Genomic DNA, 13,344 nt, shown 5'->3' with positions numbered 1-13,344 from the left:
TCGTGGAATGGGTATAAAATTACTGTGAAGCCAAGTTTTCTAGCGCGAAGTATGATGGAATTTTTAGTCACTAAAGCGTGTTTTTTTTTAGAAAAATATGTATTGAATTTTATTGTATCGGAAACTTGGAAAATATCTACAGTATTCGAAAATTTAGATGAACGTTTTATCATATGATAATTTTAACGACTATTTATCTATACATAATATTGTTTTCTTCCACCTTTTTACATGTGCGGACCAGTGAAAATGGTTGAAAAATTTCACAGATCTGCAGAAAGGGGAGAAATCATTTAGGGACCGCAAACAAAAGAAAAAAAAAAGCATAAATAGGAGAAATAATTTGTGGGCCGGCAGAATGTACGTAAGTAGGAAAGATGACACCGGTCAACAATTTTTAACTTTTATTTTTCCTAACGTGAGTGAAATAAATTTTTTTAGACTAATTTTTTGGGGTGCTGCATTCAAATATGAACGTAAAAATCTCCAACGCGTACAGTTTTCTCTATATGCATGATGGTCATTTCTGTGAAAAGTCACACATCTTGAAAATGGAGAAAATTGGCATATTCTTAATAACAAACTATAATACACTTATCACGGTACTTATTTTATCATATTCATACATCGTTATTATGAAAAATAGCAAAAAAAAAAAAAATTTTCCCTCGTACACATACATAGAGTGCACATGCACAAACACGAAACGAAATTTATGCTAATTTTTCCAGTACTTTATAAAAAAACATTTTTTTCTCTTATTTATCGTATTATGTACTTTCTACAAAAACCAACAGTAATCACTCATAATTGAAGGGTCCTACCTACCTTGATTCCCTAAACCCCCCTATTTAAGGACTTACAAATACCATCTTTTTCAGTTTGTCTCATTCAATTTCGTGAAAAATTTTCTTTTAGGTGCGAAAACCTGGGCCAGATTTGTCCGTAGCCTTCATAATGTTTTCCATCAGCACCGGGGGCGTACGCAGGATTGACCCAGGAGGGACCACAAAAGGTTGGTGGGACTTCACGAAGTTTTTCTTCCAGATAAATTATTAATTATTAGACCCCGGAAGAGTTTAGGCACTAAAAATGGTCGAATTAGGCAGGCAAAAAGGCACTAAAAATGCCTAAATATGCATTTATAATTTTTGGAAGGAAGAAAAAATAACTGAAAACAAAGGTAGTAAGGGTCCAAAAACTAGCTGAAAAATCGGTTGCATTTGATCCGTCTGTTGTTTTAATTATCTGTATATATAAAATTGATTTTCTGTCTGTCTGTCTGTGTGTGTGTGTGTGTATGTTCTCTATACAAATCTACAATATTAGATCGATCGTCACCAAATTTTGCATATATACCAAATGGGACCCGACTTGAACGATAGGCTACTTTAAAATTTCGTCAGAGCAGGGCAAGTGCCCCAAATGGGCAAAAAAAATGTCGGGCAACAATGGTTTTTGGGCCTCAACAATCACTTTCCGAACGTTTACTTTGGTTACCGTGGTTCCCTAGCAATGCGTTTCAGACGTGTATATGCCTTTACAACGGTTTGTCACTTCTTTAATCCAGTAAGTATATGTTTATGTATAATAGTTTATGCCTTTATAATGGTTTGCCACATTTTCAATACTCTCAGTAATGAGGCTTTTTGAATAGACGTCATAATCATCATCAGCATCTGTTTGAGGGTCAGGAAAAGGGTGATCCTCATAGAAATCAGTGTTAAAATTGCCGATTTTATTGTAGAAATGCGGAAATTTGGCGGGTTTTCCGCCACACAATAATTTTAAAATTTTTTATTGAATTCTAGATTTTTGAAATATTGAGTTCGCTTAGAGATATACGAAGCCCAAGAGATTAAACATGAAGTAATTAGCCGGACCTACTTTTGAGTTGATATCCACGCAATAACATTGATTTCAACTTTTTATTTATATCTTCTCAAGAATGAAAATTAATGTCTCCTTATTGTCTAACTGCATAAATTCACATATAGTTTAGATTGTTTTAAAATTAATTATGGGCTCATAAAGTACATCGAAGGAATTCCACAGTTTTAATATTTTTTGAAGCAGAACCCGGCAGATGAATAACTAGAACTTCAGTGGGGGGGGGGGGGGATTCGAAATACTTGGCACCCGTTGAAAAAGAAAAAATATATATATTCATTTCTACGTTTCTTTAAATCTAAATTTGTTTATTTCATGAATCGCGCAGTAAGTCACCATATTGGTTCAACTTGAAAACAGTTTGTATGTCCCTCAAAGAAAGAGGGAGATATCACGTGATCCGAAAAGCTTCATTGAAGAAAACCCGGGCAACGCCGGGTATTATAGCTAGTAGTTTATAATACTGCATTATTATCAAAGTAAAATTGATTTCAAGTCCAAAATAAAATGTTACTAGGCCCTCAGGATTAGGTCAATTCGAGGGCCACCATTACCAGACGCGGAGTCGGTAGAGAAAATGATATGTGGGGCTCTTTCGAGTTGCGAATAATTTTCGTTTATTTGTTGTATTATTTGGAATAATCATTATCATTTCTATAGTTGAAACATGGCTATCTTGTTCTATTTTTGTGAAAAAGAAAAATTAATTTTTTTATTATATTACCGCATTCGCGGGATTTCTTCAAGCACCTGGCCCTGTGTGGCCACATCTGTCACACACCCTTGAGAGCGGTTCTTGTCAATTTAATCGAATACCAAATATGTATGTTTAATAAATAGCCATGGTTGCTTGCAGTGCATTTACGGTGCAAAGAAAAAAAAATCAAAACGACATGGGCCCCAGAGCCCTGTCTGCTTCTACTCCGCCTTGTGTGAGCCATGACATCAATTCAAGACCTCTTGGGACAAACCGACGGTCCACATGGGGGGACCGTCGGACCGTCACAACACAGTCCAATACCTGAGCGAGACATATTATGTGAAGCCTGTGGGGAAACAAATTTCTAATTTCCCTCTGCTTTTCTAACACGGGCTGCGTTCATCTGAAACAAAATCATTCACGTCTAACATCATCCGGTCAAAGCAAAGTTAATTTCATAATCTCTCAGATCACTTGGCTGCGTCTAAATGGGGTTGGAAGGCAAGAGAGTGGGCTTTCTCATAATATAATTAATACTGAGTGTTGGAAAATTTTAAAAAGAGCAATTCTTTTGAAGTCTCTGAAGTTTTACAGATTCAGTCTCTGAAATTCACTAATAAACTTAAAACTGTTAAAATAGGCGAATTTGATTATGTACTAGCTTTAATACCCGGCGTTGCCCGGGTTTTTTTCAATGACGCGTTTTTGGATCACGTGATACCTCCGTCGTTCTTTGAGGGAATTGCAAACCGTGTCCAAGTTCACCAATATGGCGACTTCCCACGCGACTCATGAAAGAAACAAATCTAGATTTAAAGAAACGTAAAAATAAACATATATTTTTTTCTTTTTTGAAAGGGTGCTATGTATTTCGATTCCCCCCTTTGAACTTCAAGTTATTCATCTCTGCCAGTTTCTGCTTCAAAAAACGCTTAATTAAAGCTGTGGAATTTCTTCGATGCACTTTATGGGCCCATAATTAATTTTAAAACAACCTAAACTATATGAATTTATGCAGTTGAATATCAAAAGACAATTCGCGGAGACATTAATTTTCATGCTTGAGAAGATATAAATAAAAAGTTGAAATCAATGTTATTGCATGGATATCCGGCTCGAAAGTAGGTCCGGGGCTAATTACTTCATATTTAATCGTATATCTATCTCTAAGCGAACTCAATATTTCAAAAATCGAGTATTTAATGCAATTTTTAAAATGATTGATGTGACAGAAAAAACCCCACCGAATTTCCGCATTTCTACATTAAAATCGGCATTTTAACACTGATTTCTATGGAGGATCATCCTTTGCCTTACCCTCAAAGTGATGCTGATGATGGTGTCTATTCAAAAAGCTCTCATAACTGGGAGGATTGAATAAAGTGGCAAACCATTATAAAAGCATAAATGTTATACATATACTGACAGCGTTGAAGAAATGACAAACCATTGTAAAGGCATAAAACACGTCTTAAACGCATTGCTAGGGAACCACGGTAACGAAATTAAACGTTCGGAAAGTGATTGTTGCCGAGAAAGCATTGTTGCCCGACAGTTTTCTGCCCATTTGGGGCACTTGCCCTGCTCTGACGAAATTTTAAAGTAGTCTATCGTTCAAGTCCGGTCCCATTTGGTATATATGCAAAATTTGGCGACGATCGATCTAAAATTGTAGATTTGTGTAGAGAACATACATACAGAAAATCAATTTTATATATGACATGAATGTCGCTTTCTACTTTTTAATACAAGATATACAGAAGACTGGATGTTGTGAAGATATTTATTATTTAAGATGTTAATTTTTTAAGTAAGGAGAAAACTCATCTCTGCCTCTACCGGGAGTCGAACCCAGGTCCCTCGATACTCTTCCTTAAAAAATTAACATCTCAAATAATAAATATCTTCACAACATCCAGTCTTCTGTATATCTTGTATTGAATTATATATATATAGATTTATATGGGACGAAAATAAATTTTCTTGCCATAAATCCATATAAATAAAAAAAATTATTGATTTTTTATTTATGGCACGAAAATTTCAAAAAAGGCATTTTAACCAAAAAAGTTGAAAATAGGCAAAAGCCCCCCCTCCCAAGAAGTCTCCCCTCCCCCTTTGCCTACACTTCTGATCAGCCCTAATATTTAATGTAAAGTGGTGGATGTAAAACTCTTATTTGGAACATTAACGCATCTGCGACATTGACGTATCTGTATTTTTTTACTGAAGGGTTTATACATAATCAAAAAGCGTGTGTTTCTTTTTCAATTAAAAAAGCGGAGAATCCGGTTGTAATTAGAGATAAAATCAGTGTTGTCATTATACAAGTTTCGTAAGATGGCAAGTTTTGTTCAGATGAGCAAAATATATAAAATATGATTTCTAGTATCATTTCACAAGTATATAGCCTAAATATGTAAATTTCGAAAGCTATTCAAAATTAAATGCCATATAACAAAAAAACAAAAAAAAAACTAGACGTGATGGCAATTTTCTAAGATCAGATCTGGAACCGGCACCCAAAAATGAATGAAAAGCAGCTAAATTTTTCCATGTTTTAGGAAAACCTTGTAGACTAGTGTAATTCGTGGAGCGGGGAAATATACGGAAAAATAAGAAAATAACTTGCAGACCGACAAAAAATACGTAAATAGGAGAAATAATTTACGGGCCGCGAAAAATTTACGTAAATGTTGCCAGGGTTGTTCTTGTATCGTGTCATGCTGATACCGCTATCTGTCTTCCACATTTCGAAGTGAAGATGTTAGATGCTTGAATTTTCATGCCATGTCAGTATCGTGTTGAATAAATGTCTGTTCAACACTCATAGCCGTCTTAAGAACATCATGGGGCCCCCGGGCCAAGTGACTTTTCTGACGCCCTACTAGGCGAATTCTCGAAAAATTCAACTACTTCTCATTTTTCTGAGGCCCCTCTTCTCTTGAGGCCCACGGACCGTCCCCAGGTGGGCCCATGCGTTAAGACGGCACTGCTCACACTGCGGAATGATTTTTTTCCCCCAAAAGAAACATTATATTGCATAGATTGTGTTTCATTTATCAAATCCAAAATTATGTATATTGGCTGCATTGATTGGTGAAATGGTTCACAAACCGGCAGGAAATTCCCACGTACCCGCGATTGAAGAATTCTTTTCTCTCCTTACATCTGTTGAACCTCAGATGTGCAACTCGTAAATGTCCCGCCAGGGAACGTCTAACGAATCTGTGCATGCCGGAATGTGTCATGTTTGTGTTCTGTACCTAACGTAGAGTTTTCTTCTAAATGGCTTTATATATATATATATATATACACACACACGGGCCACTTGAGAGTTTTCTGGAAATGTGCCTCGATCCAGGTGATTTTAAAGTGTGTTGCGGATCGCTTCAGTGATCTGAAAACACACTTCAGGTCCCTTAAAGGATCTGGAAAGGTGCCAAGAGCCATAAAACAATCTATAAAAATGTCGCGGGCCACTTAAGTGAGCCGTGAGTGTGCTGTAAGCCACTAAAGTTATCTGAAAGAATGTCACAAGCCACTCGAGTGATTTGGAAATGTGCAGCCAACCACTCAAGTGATCTGCAAATGATCTCCAAGTGTACCACGAGCCAATTAAGTGAACTGCAGGTGTACCGCGGGCCGCTTAAGATTGGGATACCCGCCGTTGGCAGCTTAAATGATCTGGAAATGTGCCGCGCACCATTGAAGTAGTCGTTATACGGGCGTGTGGCATTACCATGGATTTGTATCGCGAGATCTAGGTTCGAACCTCAGTGACGGCATCGTGATGGCCGGCTGAAATTAGTTTTCTGTGGTTTCCCAACTTAGAGGCGTGAATGTGAGCAGGCTTCCCATTTAAAAGAGTTCCTCCACAGACAGAGAGAGATGGAGATAGATAGATAAAGAGAGAGAGAAATCAGGCTAATACGACATTCAAAAAAAGTTCACTCATGACACAAGCAAAAATTAACCAGCCAATTGTCTGCTTCCGAATTGGGAAACCAGGTGGCAGTACTTGATAAGCAACACATAAACAAGCATTCCACAGAAACAAACTTTCCACAGAAACTATTAGTTTCATAAGACATACACGTGCATTCCGACGTGTACCCATTCGTTAGAGTTTCCGTTGAGGAATATGAACAAGGTGCGTTTGTGCGGTGTATCAGTAGTAACCACTGAAGTAATCTGTAGTGCCAGACATGACGCAAGCTCTGTCAAATGGGGGGTGGGGACAGAGCGGGGGCCATGTTTGGTGTTATGTATGTATGTCCCATGGGGGAATATAAGCGCATTATCCCGAGGGGTCGGGCCACGCTGGAGAACTGAAGTAATTTGGAAATATGTCACGGGCCACTTAAGTGATTCGATAATTTTTCGTGGGGGGCCACTTGAGTGGTTTGGTTATTCGTCGCGGGGCTTGAGTAGATATGATTTAGTATTTATAATGTCAATAATGTCACCATTATTGGAATCGCGTCGGAAAAAAACAAACGAGACCGACGATACAAAAGATCCAATTCCGATAGATAATTTTATATGACGGCGTTGATATAGATATAAAAGAAATATTTCTCGTAGAACACTTCAATAGGCGGAGAAAGAAATCCAATCACGTGTTTCCTCTGGTTATTTTATTGAATTATGGGTAAAAGCACATGTAGGAACGTGACCAATCCACGAATGAAGTCGAAGGAAACGTGATAAAGATGTCCTCGGTTCGAGTATCCCCTTATTGTTCCATCATGTCTCGAGTATTTTCAATGGAGAATAGAAATGATAGATTGTTGAGAGATGTCGATAGCATGGAATCCATTCTTTGGAATTCAGTACATGCCTTGGTTGTGTCGAAACTTATTCTAAATTCTCTTGACAAACACAAGATAAATTGAACTGATTATCCACCAATATTACATCCAAAATACCTCTTATCAATAGAAGATTAGAAAAATAAAATGTACAGTCGAATCCCGTTTTAACGAATACCGTTATAGCGAAAATCTCGTTTTAACGAACACTTTAACGATCCCCCAAATAAGTTTACATAGGAGCAATGCTATGTAATCTGGAATTTCTCTGCAACGAAATTTCGTTTTATCGAAGTGATTCATTCGGTCTCTTGGCTTTCGTTATAACGGGATTCGACTGTATTATATGGGCTGGTGTGTTATCCGAAAATATAATTTTGGAGAGTATAATTTCACTCCTCCCCAATGTTATAAAGGGACATTTTTTTTAACAGTGAGTAATAACGCTATTTAAAAACATTATCTACAATTTGAAGGAGTACTTTCACTCCTCAACAAAATTTGGAATTTTGATGCTTGAATCACGCATCTGGATGCGTATTGGCGAACACTCATTCCATGTATTTCATCAGTAAGCTTAATTGGGACTCACCAAGTGGAAGCATGACAAACATAACGACAAAAATGTTTGAAATTTGACGAGGGCCATGTACTGACATGGCCTTGGATGAAGCCACAATTTCCTGAAAGAGAATTTGAATCCTTGCTAATACGGTTTAACCATAGTTCCCGAAGTTTTTGATCAATTGCCCCCCCCCCCAACTCAAGCGAACCAATAGGATCCTATGTTATATCCGTAGCTTCTATCGCCCCTCAGAAGGCGATATTGTCCATTTTTAGAAAAACTGATTTACACGATCAATTATCGCAACGAAAAGCTGCATAATATGATTACAAATAAAATATCATAGACAAAATCTATGATTGATATACTGTATAACATAAGGAACTTCTTTTCAAACCGAGCAAAACTCCGGTCATATATCGCCATACGGAAATTTCCAACCAGTGGAGTTGGGAGGGAAATGAAGGCTCGGTATGTAAGGAACTTGCTCCTGACGTTCTATGCCCAGATTCGAACCCATGGACCTTGATGATAACCTTCATAGCAGAAGACGAGCATCTTGCCGCCGCGTTACTCGGCGGTGAGAAAGCGGCACAAGATGATGATCGAAAATTGAAGTTTTTTTTTTTTTTGAATTTTGTTCCAATCTGTTTTTGTGAATTTGATACTCTTTTCGAAGGTTAAAAACTCGAAATTTCTTTGTAGAGATTCTCTCTGCACTATTCTGAAACCTTAAAATAGCCTCTATGTGCTCTCCTCCCCTCAGAATCCACGTGGAGGAAGACAAAAATCTGGAAAGCCATATAACCTGGCCTAAAGAAAACATCAGTTTTCACTCTTTAAGACAGTGTGAGAGGCTAAAAAAAATATTCCATGAAGCCCAATCGCCATTGGCCAAGTCATACTGTTGTATCTTGATTCTCGCAGTAGCGTCTTAACGGGTAAACCTGAGACGGTGCCTAGGGATTCGAGTCAATAGGGAGCCCTAAATTATTGAAGAATTTTACTTATTCTGAAATCATTTATGCATTAAATATGAATTTTCTCTCTCTCTCTCATTGACACTTAAATAATTTCCTCATTAAGTATGACATTCACTAATTTGTGGATATGAATTTATTTTTAATTCGGAAATTATTCTTTCATAAAATATGGATTTTCATTAATTCTGAAAAATTAGTTTTTCATGAAATATATGAATTTTCATAAATTATTATTGCTCCGTTACAAAATCAAATTGCCCCTCTTAAAAATCATATTGTTCCCCCCCCCCATAGGGCGTGTACCCCACGTTGGGAATCGCGGGCATAAACAAAAGTGAGTTTAATGCATGTACATTTTAGTGCCTTTTCTCTCATGAGAAGTGTAATTTAGATGGACCTGGAGTTTTTAGATATTACTGGGGGTCATGGCCGTTGGCATGAGAGAGAGCTAAATTTTCGAAACGCTCATTCGGTGGTGGATCAGTGATGGTTTGCGTAGGTTTTGCAGTCCAAGGAAAAACTCCAATCGCGTTCATAAGCTGTAAAGTCCACTCAGAAGCGTATCAAGACATTCTGGCGGAAAATCTACTTCCTGAAACACCTCTTATAATTTCTAGCCGGCATTTGTTTCAACCGGACAATGTAGATGTTTCAAAGTGTACAAAGTCTTGGTTTGAAGCCAATTCGGTGGGAGCCCTGATCTGAATCCTGTAGAGAACTGACGGGGCACTTTGACATGAGAAATGTATTGAAATGGCACGCAGTACGAAAACAAATATGACCTTATGACAGCAATTAAACAGGCTTGGAAGAAGATTCCACAGCAAGTTATTTATGACGTATCTCGATCGATAATATCTAGAATGATAACGATTATGGGGAAAAAAGGGGGTGATTTGTTTTCTTGGTTTATTAAAATAATTTTCCAGTTTCTTTATAATTTTTTCCACGTTTTGATCTTTACTAAAAATTCAACAATTTTTTTCTGGTAAAGGGCACTCACCAATTTTTTCACTAATGAATACATTTTTAGTCCTACTTATAAATATAATTATCTCTCTAAAATTTTCACATGTTTATTTATTCATCATTTTAGTTATGGTTAGGTTATTTTCATCATTATCTCAAAATCCACAGGTTTTTGAGACGTGGTTATTTTTCGGTTGAACTTAAACTTTTTTTTCCACCACCTTGTTGATAATTAAATCTATTCATTTATAACACGTTTTTCGCGGAAAAATATTTAAATCAGGAGAAGACCGGTATTCTGCATTCATGAGAAGAAATCCATGTCTTTCCTTGAAAAAGCCAGAACACCTACACAAACAAAGAAAAAATGAAAGGGAACGAGATACTATATATATATATATATATATATATATATATATATAGTATCTCGTTCCCTTTCATTTTTTCTGTGTTTTATATATATATATATATATATATACATACCATTATTATGAAAATCTAGTCCCCCTTCCACTTGAATAGGTCACTACAATAACTGAGTAAATAGTTACACGTTTACATTTACCCCGATGGCCCAGGGGTAAATGTGAATACGACATAGCAGAAGATATTATTCTCTTCCTAAAACTATTTAATTTTTATCTGAAATCTCAAGGTGATCTCAAAGAGAAAAGTGTGGCATTTACATACAAATTTGAATATTAAAAAATAATTTTTGGGAAACATCAGAAGTGAAACAACCGCTCCCCATTTACCCCAGTTAACCCTGTCTGGTTACCTACACCCACAGAGTAATAATAATATATCTTTAGTCTATGCCTACACCTAGTACGAATAGTGGAGGGAGTGACATTATCTCTATAAAAATACATCGTAATTTATATATATATGAGACAACAATTTTGACTCTTCTTGATATTTTGTATTTGAATTACTATTTCTGTACTATTTATTATACTCTTCAATAGTTTGACGGCAAGTATTACTATTTGAAATTTATCGAGTCCCTAGTTGATATGTTATTGAAAAATATTCGAATATTATTAATCGAAAACACTTGGACTATCCCCTCCTCGCTATGTTAAAAATAGAACGCAAACATGTTGAATTGAAGTAGCATGAATTTAGCTTTAACACGGAGAAAAAAAAAATTCATATCTAAGATGAAAATTTGTTGCGGTTGTTCATCTTTTCGATTCAAATTACTAACTTCTCGAATTCGATGCCTGAATCGAGAAGAAATGCGAGACTGATATCGCTCGGGAATCCGGATTGTTTTCCAGATAAATGAAAAATGATTGGAATGAGATCAAAATATGAGAACATATTTCATCTCAAAATCAGATTACAGCGATGCTTCTTTTGTTTTCTGTGAAAAAACTTTTTTGATGTGAAAATCGATTTTTCTCATTTTTCCTCCATTTATCGAACTTGATATGTTTTGAAAATGTACATATTTCATCCTATTAACAAGTCATTGTTACTTGAATTTACTGATTCGAATAGCGAAAGAATCTTTCGATGACGTCCGCGAATAATGTGTTAAGTCTTTATTCAGGGTGGTTCAAATTGTTTGTGTCCGTAGGACAATCTTTGTAACCGTTGACTTTAGAATTATATTTCCAATTACAAAAAGTTTTTAAAAAACTTGCGGTTTTTTAAAATGTCATAATTTTTTGGAGGTGCTGAATACATAAAAAAAGTGAAGAAAATAACTTTTTATACAGTCCCCGTGAGCCAAAATATCCAATTGGTGAAATTCGATGGGGGAAAAAAAATAGTGTGCAATATACAGTCGAATCTCGTTTTAACGAATACCGTTATAGCGAAAATCTCGTTTTAACGGACACTTTTCTAATCCCCCAAATAAGCTTACACAGGAACAATGCTAGATAACCTGGAATTCCTTTATAACGAAATTTCGTTATAACGAAGTGATTCCTCCGGTCTCTGGGCATTCGTAAAAACGGGATTCGACTGTAATTATCGAGGTATTAAAGTTGAAAAATTACTATTACTTGTTGCATTAGCTGTAAGTTTTCATTAGCTGTAAAATCTTTATTTTCAGGAATTGTACACAAATGGAATGATACCAATTATTGGTTATTTTATTTAGATTATTTTATTGTGTACAGTGGAACATCGTTTGTACGACGTTCAAGAATCCGAGTCAAAACTTCGTATGAATGTGTTAAGTCGAATAACTGAGACTTCTTTTAAAAAATGACTTCTTTCATACCCCCCCCCCTCCCCCCCGAGACAAATTCAATCATACCTTGAAGGGGAAAAAATTTAATCGCATTTACCTTTGGGACTCGGCATTCTGTACAATTGGGTACAAAATTCCAACAAAATCTCCTCGACTTGGAAAAATTCCCCCATCTTGGACTCTCATCTTTATGGCAGTAGATGATTTGCAACCAGTGGCTTTTGGCCTTTGATTTTCATTCATTTATTCTCATTTATTCATTCATTCATTCCTTGGCTTTTGATTTTGTTTTTCTGCTTCAGAATTGTTTTCAAAGTTGACGCAGGGACATTCAACTGTTTTGAAGATCAACTGTGTTCGTCATTAATTTTAAATTCTAATCGAATTTTTTCAAAAATTTTCGATTTTTTTAGAGGAAGCGTTTTTTTTGTTTTGTCGACATTACGAATAGGAGATTCTTCACAGCCAGCGCGCAAAGCACCACAGTGAAAGAAAATTCAATAGGAAATGACCGAAAGAACTTATAGCGTATGTGTACCGTATGTGCCTCTTATTGGCAGACCTGTATCCTCCAAATGCTTACAATCTGTGGAATTACTCACCCTCTGAGTATACCGCTGAAAACACTGGGAGGAAAAAATTCTAAAAGGACATATATGATCGTCAAAGCAATTGAGACCCGTTTCTGTTTGGGGTTCACCGCACCTGTGTATTATCAAAAACAAACAATAAAAAAATTACTTAAGTTTCCACCCTAAATGACCATCAGACAGCTCACTGGCTATTTTCGTATACGTCAGCAATTCCCCCTAAAATTTATGACTTTTGCAGTGGCAATATGCAAGAAAAACTCTTGCAGCAACGCGTTTTAACTGCATACAAAAATTATAATGGATATAAATGACGTTTTTACAAAAGATTAGCATTTCTAGTCGAAGAGAAAACGTCGAATAATTGAGGGTTTCCGTTGAATAAATGGATGATTTTAACAATAAAATGTATAGAAACCAACTGCGACTGAAGCCAAACGGCGTATAAACGTAAAAGTCGTATAACTGGGCGACGTAATAACGAGGTTCCACTGTATTTCAAGATGAATGCTTTTCATCGCTGACTGTGTCTTGCTACTTTTCACCCTTCTCACTTCAAGCAACATAAGAACCGCAAACGAGAAGGTGGTTTCGATGTGAAACCACTTGACTGGGAAGGATTTA

The sequence above is a fragment of the Pholcus phalangioides genome, unplaced genomic scaffold (genome assembly GCF_987345545.1).
Source record: "Pholcus phalangioides strain wild (caught in Gottingen) unplaced genomic scaffold, Ppha-v1.0 ptg000004l_1, whole genome shotgun sequence".
NCBI classification, from domain to species: Eukaryota; Metazoa; Arthropoda; class Arachnida; order Araneae; family Pholcidae; genus Pholcus; species Pholcus phalangioides.
Note: the sequence above shows the minus strand (reverse complement) of the source record.